The sequence below is a fragment of the Eubalaena glacialis genome, chromosome X, assembly GCF_028564815.1.
Source record: "Eubalaena glacialis isolate mEubGla1 chromosome X, mEubGla1.1.hap2.+ XY, whole genome shotgun sequence".
NCBI lineage: Eukaryota > Metazoa > Chordata > Mammalia > Artiodactyla > Balaenidae > Eubalaena > Eubalaena glacialis.
In genome coordinates this window covers 65,694,425-65,709,900 of record NC_083736.1, presented here as the reverse complement: position 1 = coordinate 65,709,900, position 15,476 = coordinate 65,694,425, and the positions used below count along the sequence as shown (strand labels likewise).

Below are 15,476 nucleotides of genomic sequence, written 5' to 3'. Positions count from 1 at the left end.
TCTGAGCTGACATTGATCCCGGAAGCCCAAAGTGTCATGTTGGGGCCCTGTTAGAGTGGGGCTTATGAGGTTCTGGCAGTAAAAGGAGTTGGGGATAGATATCAGTCCACGGTGAGCTGACTGGGTCCCTGGACCAACATAGTGGTCATTTCTCCAGTCCCCAAGCTGATAATTCTAAGTGATACACTTGGCAGTTGGAGCAATGACCTGCACATTGGGTCATTGGTCTGTGGAGTAAGAGCTATCACCTTGGGAAGGCCAAGAGGAACCTCTGACACTGGCTCCCACCCCAGGCCAAGAGAGTAAGTCAAAACCAGTTTTGGGGGCTTCCCTGGTGGCGCAGTGGTTGAGAATCTGCCTGCCAATGCAGGGGACGCGGATTCGAGCCCTGGTCTGGGAAGATCCCACATGCCGCGGAGCAACTGGGCCCGTGAGCCACAACTACTGAGCCTGCGCGTCTGGAGCCTGTGCTCGGCAAAGAGAGGCCGCGATAGTGAGAGTCCCGCACACCGCGATGAAGAGTGGCCCCCGCACCGCGATGAAGAGTGACCCCGCTTGCCACAACTAGAGAAAGCCCTCACACAGAAACGAAGGCCCAACACAGCCATACATACATACATACATAAAAAGAATGTAAGCAGACAAGAATAGCATTAAAAAAATAAAAAAAAAATTAAAAAACAAACAAACAAACAAACCAGTATTGGATCCTGGTGAGCGTAGGGGGTTAAAGCAGAGATTAGTGACAACATTGGAGACGTATGGGATGCAGGGGAAGAGCAGGTAGGAGAGCCACAGGGACGAAGAGAGTGGAGAAGGTGAGAAGTTCTGGGAGTCTCTCTATGGGGGAGGGAGGAAGGGAGTGGAAATGGTGAGAGGGAAGACGGAGGCTTCCACTGGATCCACTGGTAATGTTTCACAGGATGCTGGTGGATGCAGGAGATTTTGCTATATCCTTCCTTATCCATTTTAACATATTTGAAATAGCACACCATGACTTAAAAAGTCACTGGGAGAAGTGGAAGGGGGCGGTATCCACAAACAGGCAGGCACCATCGGGGGCAGGCTCGAGGAGGAGGATTGCAGATTTACAGTGCACCCAATCTCCCCTGCTCTGTAACTTCTCCAGCATGGCCAGCTTCTCAGGTGCAGACCCAGAAAACTGGGCCTTTGAATTCCACAGGCAGGAGGGGCTCAGACACCCCAGGACTCTCCAGGAGGTCAGCCAGAGCAGGATGCAGGAGAGAGAGGTGACTGAAGACAGAGGAGTATGAACGGGAAAGAGCAGAAGGAAGGTATGGGAGGGAGGAATGGAGGGGTGTCAGAGTAGGAGTTGGGTGGCAGACAAGGGAAATTCTAACACCCATGGGCCGTATAGAAACCAAGAGAGGGACCACTCCCCAGACATCAGTACTGCTCAGCTCAGGGAAGCTGAGGACTGACAGCTCCAAGAAAAATTGAGAGACACCTGGCTATCCACACCCACCGCCATCACAACTGGTAGGCCTTGGTTGTGCGTCCTTCAAAACTTTAAAACATACTTGTACATATACTTAAATGAATTCTCATATATTACATAGGATTGACTGGTGTGTGTGTGTGCTCACGCACGCAAGTGCTTTAATTTACAAATGTGAATCCGAAGCCATCGTTGTGCAACTTGCAGTTTGAAGTCAGGAGGATGCTTTCGAAAGCTGTGAGAATGGCCTGATGCATTCCTTTGGACTGCCACGCTTTATGCTACTGGATGCTAAGCCACGTTGCATTCATCCATTTCCTTACTGATGGGAATTTGGAGTGTTCCCAGTTTTTCCCATCACCAACACCCTTGTGCATGTGTTCTTGTACAATACAGGTACCAGCATGTCTCCGGAAGAAGTACCAGGCAGCGGACTTGCTGGAACATAGAGGAAATAGCTCTTATTTTTCCTTCCACTTTTAAGATCTTGGGCTCAAACAAGGACACTGGAGGCAGATTGATTGGATTCAATCCTACCGCTGATCCCCACGAGCTGAATGACCTTGGGTCAGTGGCTGAACCTCTCAGTGCCTGTTTCCTCACCGGTAAGAGGCCAGTAATAGTTGGTACTATAGTTCTAGGTGTGTCACGTGGATGCATTACTATTTATGCCCAGCGCTTAGAAGAGTACCAGGCACACAGTCCTTGCTGGCGCTAAATTGCTTTCAATGGATTCTGCCAGATTACCTCCCAAATGGATCTCTTGCACCACCGCCACAGGAGTTTGCTCCTGACCTCTCCCACCCTCGGAATGGTTAAGCTCTTTGAAGGTTGTCAACCTAGTGTGTGAAACCCGATTCGTGGTTTTAGTTCACATCTCTAGGATCAGCGGTGGGGAGCATCTTTTGGGGTGTAACTGGCGACTGTGATTTCCTCTTCTTTGAATTTGCCTCAGAGCGGGCGAAGGGCTGATGGAACGAGGCCAACCCCAGTCTGTCTGCCAACCACAGTCTGTCCGCCAACCCCAGTCTGTCCACCAAACCCGCCTGCCAATAACGTTTGCTGAGCCACATTTGATGGAGCAGTCGACACAGAGACCTTACAGAACGAAAATACGATCCCTTTGCTCTCTGGCTGACCCCTGATCACTGACTGCGGGACTCCTGTGCCCATTCTCCTGTTGGGTCGTAAGGCTTGCGGTGGAAGGGAGGCTTGCAAATGCTTTCGGCGCGTGCTAGGCGTCCAGCGCCTCCATCTTGACGTTTCATCCTCACCACCCCTGGAGCCCGGCGCCCTCACTCCCCGACCCCCTGTGTAGATGGGAAACGGAGGCTCAGTGCTGTGACTGTAACCGGAAAGGGGAGGTGGGACAGGAGGAGGCGGGCCCAGAGGATTGACAGAGGGAGGCACTCCCACCATCCCCTTCGCCAGCCCACTGCCCGGATCGTCCACAGGTTTGGGGGCAAACCAGAGGCCCTCGACCCCATTGGTTAGGCCTCGAGGGGGCCGGCGAACAAGGCGCCCGCTGGTTGGCGGGGCCCGGACCAATGAGGAGGCCGCGGCGCGGGCGTGGGAGGCGCGCTGCAAACCGCGCGTCGTTTCGTTTGAGGCGAGCTCGTGCGGCGCCTGAGGTGGCTGCCGCTGCCCTCTGAGCGCCGCCCGCCTCGCCCGCCGTGACCGCGACCGCGACCGCGACTCGGGCCATCGACCGTCGCCCCGGTTCCGGCGCTGCCAGGGTCGCGACATGAGCTCCCCAGATGAGGTGTCTGTGTGGGGAACAGGTTTCGGCCCAGAGGGCGGGGAGCGGGCCGGCGTCTGCCCGGCCGGCCCCGCAGTCCCGCGGGGACCCAACCCAGGCCCCGAGCCCGGGGAGCCGCGGAGCGGCGAGGGCGGGGGCGGCTTCCCGGACCCCGAGGGCTTCCAGTCGGAGCGGGAGATGCTGGAAGCGGGAGGGCCGGTGCTGTGGGGCCGCGAAGGCCGACCTGGCTCCCCGGCTGACGACACGAGGGACCTCCTGGACCTGGCCGAGGAGTCTGCGGCGGCCATCCTGCGGCAGCTGGCCGCCCGGGACGTGCTGGCCGTCCGCAGACACCCGTCCCCGGAGAGCTGCGCCGCCTTCGAAGTGTCCGCCGTGTGGGCCGGCCTCGAGGCGGGTCCCGGCGGTCGAGGAGCGCCCGCCCAGAGCTGTGGGGAAGCGCCGCCGGCTCCAGCCGGCCCTCTCCACCTCGGTGGGCCCGAAGCGGGCCGGGCCTGGGGGAACCCTAAGAGAGGCCCTAAGCGTAGGTTGAACGTGGCTGCGGATCGCCAGCGGCTCCCCGAGGAAGGCCTGGCCTGGCTGCTGTCCGACCCCGAGTCCTCAGATGAGCTCAGTGAGACACAGCTGATGACGGTGAGCACTTACCCCAGAGGAGGAGGCCAGGCCGAGCCCAGCAGACCCGAGGATCCCGGGGACACTCCCAGACACTCGAATTTCCAAGTCAGGGAGAATTTCCTTCACGTGCCAGGCTCTTCCCTGTCCTCGGCTCCGCGAGGACTCACTTCGGTTGTGGAAACGCAGGGCGTGGGAGAGCAGGACATCTCTTCCCCTAGGAAAATGCGGAGCGTGCTCTGGGGGAAGGGGGGCAGCAGGCCCAGCTACCCGGGACCTGCTGCTGCTGCTGCTGTGCTGCAGGTGGCCTGCCGCGGGTCACTCCTAGGAAGAAGGGGGCCCAGGAGAAGAAATCCCTCGGGGGAGCCTCCAAACTTGCCCTGGGGACAACCTTCCCTTCCGGGGGAGAACGAATCTCGGCAACTCCCCTGGAACCGGCCACCTTGCCCCCAATCTCTGGTATTCCGCTGCTTGGGAGATCCAAGAGGTATACCTTGGTCCCTTCGGGAACCGAACAGTCCAAGCACACCGGCGCTGGGAAGAAATCCGTGGCCAGGCGGGCAAGGGAGTCTGAGGCGGTGGCGGGAGAAGATAAGGACCCAAATAGAGACCCAGCCGCAAAGGGCCAAGTGAGTAGGCCATGCTCCTCCTCTCTGCCCACTCTTCCCCCCCACCAGCTCCAACCGCCCCCAGGACACACGTCTTCACCCATGCTGTCTCTGTCCATCCCTCAGGGGTCGTCATTGGGTGCCCCTCGGTCACTGGGTCATTAGGATGCCAGATCGGGCTCCTTTTACTAGGGACAAACATTAAGGTAGCACTTCGGGTGTGCTGGGCCCGGTTCTCCACCCTTGGCCTGTTTCCAACCTCCTCTGCGAGACGGGGGCTGGGATGGAAGGGAGGGCTTGTAGCTGAATTGGGTCGGGGGATCCCTTAAAAGTTTCCCCGAAAAGCCTCAGTATTTACACTCACCAGCTTCCTGAATCCTACTTCCTAGCTGTTCCCCAGACCTTCCTTGCAGGGGGCCTGGGCTTTCTCAGTGCCCCAGTGTTGTCCCTAGATCAGTTCTGCCTGCTGTCCTGGGGCTGACTGAGGGAGAAAGTGCTAATGAGATCAGCCTTTCAATTCCCTTCCCAATTCCCTGCCTCACCCCGGCCCCGAATCACACAACTCTCTCTCTCTCTCTCTCTCTCACACACACACACACACACACACACACACACATATCCTTAGTCCAAATTGGTGAGAGATTCTTGTTTCAGCTGCCAACTCACAGGCCAGGCACATCTTTTCCACGCATGCATTTTGGAAAAGCCTGCAGTGAAGACCTGAACACCAGAGGCCTGCAGGATCCAGGAAACTCAGATCCCTTGGCCCTGAACCAGGGAGAAGTCGTGCCCAGGGTGCCTGTCCCCTCAGGTGAGTGTCGTGGGTTTGATATGAGGGGAGGGGAGAGGGGTTGAGGACAGAAACCTCTGGCTCTGTCTCTGCTGGGGGCACAGCCTTGCTCCCAGGCAGCTTCTCCCACAGGAGACGGGGTGCTGGCAGGGCTGGCCTTGAGCCACATCATCCTCTGTGTGGGGTTTGTGCGCCCGGGGCGATCGGTGGCAGTGCCCCAAACAGCTCCTCCGGGTGTAGACTTGCAGGGGAACAGCCTTTTCTGTTAAGTCCTGTTTGCCCACATTGCTCTCCCACGTGCTGGCTGTGGCTGCAGCTCTGGGAGGGTCGAATGCAGAGCCACAGTCTTTGAGGACCACAGTGGTGAAATGGATGCCCCTGGGGAACAGGGGAGGCAGGCCCAGGGAGAAGGTTCGGGCTGCTGGGCAGAGCAGGGGCGGCTTGTTGCCAGCGGAGGGTGGTGCTGACTCACCTCACGTTAGACCCCGCTTGGCCCTTTCCACCTCACTGGGAGCCTGGGAAGCTGGATTGTGTGTCCTTTCCCTCTCAGGTGACCGGGAGCCACTTGACCATCCCCCAAGACCAGAAAGACAGCAGCAGCCACTGGGAACACCGGGCTGTCCTTGGGTAATGCTTCCTCTGGCTCCTGGAAATGCAGGCCCAAACTCGAGGGTGGGATCTGGGTCCAAGTTCAACTGACATGTGTGGGGCCCCCCTCCCCTGCCCCCATCACATACCCCACGGAGGGAACCCACCTCCTTTCCACTGAGGAGCCCTTGCCAGTCTAGCCACCCGGCTCTGGGATGGAGGACCTGGGGGAGAGGAGAAGGTGGAAGAGAGAGGAGGCCAGAGTATACTAATCATTTCTCTTCCTCCTGTGTCTGCTGGCCTAGTGTCTCGTGCTACAGAGAGAAATAGACGACCTTAAGGAGAAACTTGGTATGAGGAACCAGGGACGGAGAGCGGTGTGTTAGTGCAGAACCCGGGTGGGCACCTGGGGTGGGGGTGGGCTGCAGGTGCAGTCGGCTCGCAGGGACCAACATCCCTGTGGGGAGGAGAACCTAGCAGGCCTGGCCCTGGAGCCGGCTGTGCATGTACAGCTGGGCGTGTGTACAAGTAGCAAAGTACTGTCTGGACTGCATGCACACTTTGCCAACCAGACCAGTCCTAGGGAATCTCCTTCTGATAGGACTTTTAGAGATGCCTCGTTGATTTTTCCCTTGAACTGCTGCTTGGTGTGGCTTCTAAGGTTCTTGTTGGATTGTTTGTTTGTTTGTGTGACGAGTTCTGACTGGTTGTGGCACGGCCCACAGCATGAGAGCTGCTGGCACATTTTGTTTCCCTTTAGGAACCGATTCCATATTCAGTTCGGGTGGTGGGGAGTGGTCAGGCCCAGAGCTCTTTGCATCGGGTCTGGAGAGGGTTTCAGGTTGCAGGGCTAGGCGGTTCCTCTCGGGGATAGGGGGACGGGCTTCTATATCCCTCTGTCTGGAGCGCCTGCTAATGCCTGTCCCTGTTGCAGCCGCCATGCAGTACCTGGCTGACAAGTTCCAGACCCTTTGAAGTGAGTGTTACACACACCGTACCCCTTCCCACAGTCCTGGCTGTTGAGCAGGGCTGGGGGCTGGCCCTGGCTTGAGGCTCTTCCCTGACTCCACTGTTTCACAGGTTGAGCCCAGCGTCTTCCTGCAAGAGGAGCAGCTGGTACCTTTGGGGCCCGGGAGCTGTGGCCAAGCTCGTTCCCTCCTGTTCTGCCTCAGCTAGGGCTTCCTCTCCCCCTTGTTTTGCCCCCGCCCCACCCCAGTTTCACAGCAGTTTCCAATTAAAGTGCCTCTCATATTCTGTGTTCTGCCTTCTCTCTGGAGGGGTAGGGGTAGGGGGCCGGGGCAGGGCGCTGCTCCACGTCAGAGCCTTTTCCAGAACAGTATCTCTGGCATCCTGTGGTGGGGACTCTGGGCCAGCCTCTGCTACCATCCCTGCAGTCAAGCCAGCGGAGTGCCCCAGGTCTGGGTCCTGTGTGGGCTCTGCCTGGCCACATTGGCACGTCCTCCCTTTCCCCCGAAGGCCCTCTTCTAGTTCTCTCCAAACCCCCCTCCTCCTTTGGGGTCTGGCGGTTCCCATTCATCTCTGCCATTCCCCCTCCCCATCAGCAGGAACTCATGACCCCCTTCCAGAGCTCCAATCTGGAAGCTTTCACATCCTCCCTGCCCTAGCCAGCTGACCACCCTCCTCCAGCCTGGTCGTCTCTATACCCTTGAGTGGAAATTGGTCCGTCAGGTTCTATGGCAAGTGTGGTTAGTAGGTCTGTGTTCTTGCATGGTCCCCGTCAAATACTCTTCCACCAGCCCCATGACACAGATTTTCCTGGAAATGATATTTCCGTGTCCCAGCTCAATCTCCCAGACTGCCTCTTTAGGGCACACGAGATTGAGTCCGAACTCCATGTTCGATTTCCCCCTCCCTGGAGGTTGGGGAGCACTTCCTTCCCTCAGCCAGGACCCAGGGCTGTACCAGCCTGAGACTCAGAGGGACAGATTTGTGTTTGAGTGAGGCGAGGGTGGTTCTGCCTGACAGCCTTCCCGAAAGACCAGTGTTTTACTACACAAAAGGGGGTATGATGGTAGATAGGACATTCCAGGTTGGTGACTGTGTGTCCCTGTGTGTGAATAAAAGTAATCAGGGATAATCTCCTTTGAGGGAGAAAGATGTGATTCAGGGAGTAAAGGGAGTAGAGGCTGGTCCAGGTTCTGTAAGGCATTGAATGAGCAAAATCAAGGGTCGGATCTGTTTTGTTCAAGGGTTGTCGTTAAATTCCCAAAACATAGGAGGGGGATGATGCAGAAGTCACCAAACCCCACGACAGGGTGTCGGGATGCTCAAAATGTTGGATTCACTGGAGGAGGCTCTCGATCCTACTCTGTGATCCTATGATGTCTGACAAGTACTGTGGGTGTGGATGGAATGAGATTGGGAAGGGTGGCTCCTCAGAGTAGCTCATCTTAGAATCAGGGGACCCATATATGAGACCACCCAACATGAGCTACCCGGGACAGGGGAGGGATGGGCGCAGTGAGGATGGGAAGTAAGGAGTGACTGTACCTGGACAATGGGGAGCACTTGGGTCCACCCTTCCCCCATATTCTCACCCTGACTCGCTTCCAGAGTTCATGGCATCAGCTCAGGTGGAGAGACCACATGTGGGATGGGACAGTCACAGACCTCAGTGTCAGAAAAGAATGCACGCGGGACTGAATCCTTCCACTCAAACCCCTCCCTGGAAAAGGTGGGCTTGATTGCTGCCCAGGCCTCTGGCTGGATTCCTAGGATGTACCCAGTGCCCCCCACCCCAGCCTGTACCAGGCTTATGTTCTAGGCCCTCTTGCTCTGGCACTGCTCCCCACTGAGCTGAGGCCATTACCAATGAGTGTGTGTGCACTTCGAGGAAACAGAGGTAGCTCAGACCTTGGACCTGCCTCTGACCAGTAGAGACAATCATTCCAGGTCATGTGTCCCTGCAGACACTCTGGAGAGATTGAAGAGACCGCCATCACAGGAACTCGCTTCCCAGTGCACAGTATGGAGGGTGTGGGACCAGCTCAGTGGTATGGCACCAACCCCTCCGGCCTGAACCCCTCTGGCTCAGAGCCCATTCCCTCCAGCCTCTAACCACAGTGTGCACACTGGGGAAAAAGTGAAACCAGCACAGAAATACTGCCCCAAGCCCTCAGGACCCGGCTATATCCCAGGCCAATGTGGAGACTGCCATCACACCCGGGAGAAACCCAACTTCCTCAGGGCTCTTACTCTAGCCCCTCAGGACCCAACCCCACACCTGAAAGGGCAGTGATGGCCATTGAGCATAGAAGAAGGCCAAGCTCACACATTGTTCTGGCTCTAGCCCCTTCAACTCCAGACCTGTTTCCCACCCGGGCAGTGACTGCCACCACACCCTAGGGGAAGATGCAGCCCATGCTCACTTCATATCTAGCTCTCCCTCCAGAGCCACTGGGCACATGCAGACTGAACAGGGATGGTCCCACACAAGAACACACCCTCAAGACTGGGATAGATAACTGTCTCACCTAATTTCATAGAGACAGAGAAAGTTTTTAAAAAATGAGTAGACAGGGGAACATGTTTCAAATTAAAGACAAGAAAAAATGCTGGAAAAAACCCTAAGGAAACTGATAAATAATTTAACTGATGAAGACTTCAAAGCAGTAGTAATATGAATGCTAACTGAACTGGGGAAAAGAATAGATGAACACAGTGAGAATTTTTAACAAAGAACTAGAAAATATAAAAAGGACCAGTCAGAGCCGAATATAATAACTGAAATTACAAATACACTAGAGGGAATTAACAGCAGATTAGGTGCCAGAGAAGGACACATAAGCAGTCTGGAAAGTAGAATAATGGAAATCACTCAATCATAAGAGCAAAAAAAATTTTTTTTTAATGAGAATAGTTTAAGGGACCTGTGGGACAACATCAAGCATACTCACATTTGCATTATAGGGGTCCCAGAGGAGAAGAGAGAGAGAAAGGGGTTGAAAATGTATTTGATGAAATTATGGCTGTAAACGTCCCTAATCTGAAGAAAGAAACACAGAGGAAGCACAGAGAGTCCCGAACAAAATGAACCCATACACACCCACATCAAGACGTATAATTAAAAGGGCAAAAGTTAAAGAGAGAATTCTAAAGGTAGCAAGAGAAAAACAAGAGTCACATACAAGGGAACTCCCATAAGCCTATCAGCTAATTTTTCTGCATAAGCTTTGCAGGTCAGAAGGGAGTGTCATGATAAGATTTAAAGTGCTGAGAGGGAAACCCCTACAACCTAGGATACTTTACCCAGCAAGGTTATCATTCAGAATTGAAGGAGAGATAAAGGCTTCTCAGACAAGCAAAAATTAAAAGAGTTCATCAATACTAGACCAACCTTACAAGAAGTGTTAAAAGGTCTTCTTGAAGTAAAAAAAAAAAAAAAACACAATGCTACAACAGGAAATAAGAAATTAAAGGACGGGGAAAATATACTGGTGAAGCAATTATATCATAAAGGCTGGGTATTTACCAGTTAAATAAGCTAGTACAAAGGTTAAAACAGAAAAATTGTAAAATCTACTCTAACTACAACAAACAGTTAAATGATGGACATGAAGATGTGAAATATGACATCAGAAACACAAAATGTTGGGAGGTGAGTAAAAAATGTAGAGCTTTCAGAATGTGTTTGAACTTAAATGACTATCTGTTTAAATCAAATAGATATAGGTCAACATAAATGAACTCCATGGTAACCACAAATCAAAGACCTACTATAGATATACCAAAACTAGGGAGAAAGGAACACAAACATAACACTGAAGAAAATCATCAAACCACAAGAGAGACACTAAAAGAAGAAAGTAATGGAGAAGAACTACAAAAACAACCAGAAGACAAATAACAAAATAGCAATAAGTACATACCTACAAAAAAACACTTTAAATGTCAATGGAGGAGATTGGTTCAAGATGGCAGAGTAGAAGGACGTGTGCTCCTCCCTCCTGTGAGAACACTGGAATCACAACTAACTGCTGAACAATCATCGACAAAAAGACACTGGAACTCACCAAAAAAGATATCCCACATCCAAAGACAAAGGAGGAGTTGCAATGAGACAGTGGGAGGGGCGCAATCATGATAAAATCAAATCACATAACTGCTGGGTGGGCGACTCACAAACTGGAGAACAATTATACCACAGAAGTCTGCCCACTGCAGGGCTTCCCTGGTGGCGCAGTGGTTAACAATCTGCCTGCCAATGCAGGGGACACAGGTTCGAGCCCTGGTCCGGGAAGATCCCACATGCTGTAGAGCAGCTGAGCCTGTGCGCCACAACTACTGAGCCTGCACTCTAGGGCCTGCAAGCCACAACTACTGAAGCCCGTGCACCTAGAGCCCGTGCTCTGCAACAAGAGAAACTACCACAATGAGAAACCCGCGCACCGCAACGAAGAGTAGCCCCTGCTCACTGCAACTAGAGAAAGCCCGTGCGCAGCAACAAAGACCCAACACAGCCAAAAATAAATAAATAAAATTAATTATTTTTTAAAAAAGAAGTCTGCCCACTGTAGTGAAGGTTCTGAGCCCTACATCAGGCTTCCCAACCTGGGGGTCCAGCAACGGGAGGAGGAATCCCCAGAGAACCGGACTTTGAAGGCCAGCGGGAATTGATTGCAGGACTTCAACAGGACTGGGGGAAACAGAGACTCCACGCTTGGAGGGCACACACAAAGTAGTGTGTGCATCAGGACCCGGGGGGAAGGAGCAGTGACCCCATAGGAGACTGAACCAGTCCTACCTGCTAGTGTCCGAGGGTCTCCTTCAGAGCTGGGGGTGGCTGTGGCTCACAGTGGGGATAAGGACACTAGCAGCAGAAGTTCTGGGAAGTACTCATTGGCATAAGCCCTCCCAGAGTCCACCATTAGCCCCACCAAAGAGCCTGTACGCTCCAGTGCTGGGTCGTCTCAGGCCACACAACCAACAAGGAGGGAACACAGCACCACTCATCAGCAGACAACTGGATTAAAGTTTTACTGAGCTCTACCCACCAGAGAAACATGCAGCTCTACCCACCACCACTCCGTCCCATCAGGAAGCTTGCACAAGCCTCTTAGATAGCCTCATCCACCAGAGGGCAGACAGCAGAAGCGAGAACTACAATCCTGCAGCCCATGGAATAAAAACCACAATCACAGAAAGACAGACAAAATGAAAAGGCAGAGGACTATGTCCCAGATGAAGGAACAAAAGAAAACCCCAGAAAAACAACTAAATGAAGTGGAGATAGGCAACTTTCAGAAAAAGAATTCAGAAAAATGAGAGTGAAGATGATCCAGGACCTCGGAAAAAGGATGGAGTCAAGGACCGAGAAAATGCAAGAAATGTTTAACAAAGACCTAGAAGAATTAAAGAAGAAACAAACAGAGATGAACAATACAATAACTGAAATGAAAACTACACTAGAAGGAATCAATAGCAGAATAACTGAGGCAGAAGAACGAGTACATGACCTGGAAGACACAATAGTGGAAATCACTGCTGCGGAACAGAATAAAGAAAAAAGAATGAAAAGAAATGAAGACAGCTTAAGAGACCTCGGGGACAATATTAAATGCACAACCATTCGCATTCTAAGGGTCTCAGAAGGAAAAGAGAGAGAGAAAGGACCCAAGAGAATATTTGCAGAGATTATAGTCGAAAACTTCCTTAACATGGGAAAGGAAATAGCCACCCAAGTCCAGGGAGCACACAGAGTCCCAGGCAGGATAAACCCAAGGAGAAACACGCCGAGACACATAGTAATCAAATTGACAAAAATTAAAGACAAAGAAAAATTATTAAAAGCAGCAAGGGAAAAACGACAAATAACATACAAGGGAACTCCCATAAGGTTTACAGCTGATTTCTCAGCAGAAAATCTGCAAGCCAGAAGAGAATGGTACAATGTATTTAAAGTGATGAAAAGGAAGAGCCTACAACAAAGAATACTCTACCCAGCAAGGATCTCATTCAGATTTGATGGAGAAATCAAAAGCTTTGCAAACAAGCAAAAGCTAAGAGAACTCAGCACCACCAAACCAGTTCTACAACAAATGCTAAAGGAAATTCTCTAAGCAGGAAATACAACAAAAAAAAGGACACACAAAAACAAACCCAGAACAATTAAGAAAATGGTAATAGGAACATACATATTGATAATTACCTTAAATGTGAATGGATTAAATGCTGCCAACAAAAGACACAGGCTCGCTGAATGGATAAAAAAACAAGACCCATCTATATGCTGTCTACAAGAGACCCACTTCAGACACAGGGACACATACAGACTGAAAGTGAGGGGATGGAAAAAAGATTCCATGAAAATGAAAATCAAAAGAAAGCTGGAGTAGCAATACTCATATCAGATAAAATAGACTTTAAAATAAAGAATTTTAAAAGAGACGAAGAAGGGCAGTACATAATGATCAAGGGATCAATCCAAGAAGAAGATATGGCAATTAGAAATATGGGGAAGGCGCATATGCTAACCTGATAGTCGAGTCGTGGAATTGCCTCGGTCCACCTCTCCGTTCAACCAGCCATTATGTCCTCTCCATGACCTCCTCCAGCTGGATTTTAGCATGGACAAACCACTTTCCCTGCCCCACTGTTGGCCCACCACAGGAAAGAGTAATTACCGTGTGGCTGACAGGGTCTTGGTGCTCCGGCCGGGTATCAGGCCTGTGCCGCTGAGGTGGGAGAGCCGAGTTCAGGACATTGGTCCACCAGAGACTTCCCAGCTCCACGTACTATCAAATGGGGACACTCTCCCAGAGATCTCCATCTCAATGCTAAGACCCAGCTCCACTCAACAACGAGCAAGCTACAGTTCTGGACACCATATGCCAAACAACTAGTAAGACAGGAACACAACCCCACCCATTAGCAGAGCAGCTACCTAAAATCATAACAAGGTCACAGACACTGCCAAAACATACCACTGGACGCAGTCCTGCCCACCAGAAAGATAAGATCCAGCCTCATTCACCAGAACACAGGCACTAGTCCCCTCCACCAGGAAGCCTACACAACCCACTGAACCAAACTTAGCCACTGGGGACAGACACCAAAAACAATGGGAACTACGAACGTGCAGCCGGCGAAAAGGAGACCCCAAACACAGTAAGATAAGCAAAATGAGAAGACAGAGAAACAGACAACAGACGAAGGTGAAAGGAAAAACACAACAGACCAAACAAATGAAGGGTAAATAGGCAACGTACCTGAAAAAGAATTCAGAGTAATGATAGTAAAGATGATCAAAAATCTTGGAAATAGAATGGAGAAAACGCAGAAATGTTTAACACGGACCTAGAAGAACTAAAGATCAAACAAACGATGAACAAAAAAAAATGAAATTTAAAATACTCTAGAAGTAATTAGTAGCAGAATAACTGAGGCAGAGGAACAGATAAGTGATCTGGAAGATAAAATAGTGGAAATAGCTACAGCAGAGCACAATAAAGAAAAAAGAATGAAAAGAACTGAGGACAGTCCTAGAGACCTCTGGGACAACATTAAACGCATCAACATTCGAATTACAGGGGTCCCAGAAGAAGAAGAGAAAAAGAAAGGGACTGAGATAATATTTGAAGAGATTATAGTTGAAAATTTCCCTAATATGGAAAAGGAAATAGTCAATCAAGTCCAGGAAGCGCAGAGAGTCCCATATAGGATAAATCCAAGGAGAAACACATCAAGACACATATTAATCAAACTATCAAAAATTGAAAACAAAGACAAAATATTAAAAGCAGCAAGGGAAAAACAACAAATAACATACAAGCAAATCCCCATAAGGTTAAGAGCTGATCTTTCAGCAGAAACTCTGCAAGCCAGAAGGGAGTGGCAAGACATATTTAAAGTGATGAAAGGGAAAAAACTACAACCAAGATTACTCTACCCAGCAAGGATCTCATTCAGATTCAACGGAGAAATTAAAACATTTACAGACGAGCAAAAGCTAAGAGAATTCAGCACCACCAAACCGGCTTTACAAGAAATGCTAAAGGAACTTCCCTAGGCAGGAAACACAAGAGAAGGAAAAGACCTACAATAACAAACCCAAAACAATTAAGAAAATGGTAATAGGAACACACATATCGATAATTACCTTAAATGTAAATGGATTAAATGCTCCAAACAAAAGACATAGCCTGGCTGAATGGATACAAAAACAAGACCCGTATATATACTGTCTACAAGAGACCCACTTCAGACATAGGAACACATACGGACTGAAAGTGAGGGGATGGAAAAAGATATTCCATGCAAATGGTAATCAAAAGAAAGCTGGAGTAGCAATTCTCATGTCAGACAAAATAAACCTTAAAATAAAAACTATTACAAGAGACAAAGACGGACACTACATAATGATCAAGGGATCAATCCAAGAAGAAGATATCACAATTGTAATTATTTATGCACCCAACATAGGAGCACCTCAATACATAAGGCAAATGCCAACGGCCATAAAAGGGGAAATCGACAGTAACATAATCATAGTAGGGGACTTGAGCACCCCACTTTCACCAATGTACAGATCATCCAAAATGAAAATAAATAAGGAAACACACGCTTTAAATGATACATTAAACAAGATGGATTTAATTGATATTTATAGGACATTCCATCCCAAAACAACAGAATACATTTTCT

General features: G+C 50.6%; 1 pseudogene; it reads left to right on the top strand.

The window, feature by feature from the left end:
- The first annotated feature begins 3,203 nt into the window (after positions 1-3,203).
- Positions 3,204-6,788, top strand: LOC133082591 (uncharacterized protein CXorf49 homolog; annotated as a pseudogene).
- Positions 6,789-15,476: the final 8,688 nt, after the last annotated feature.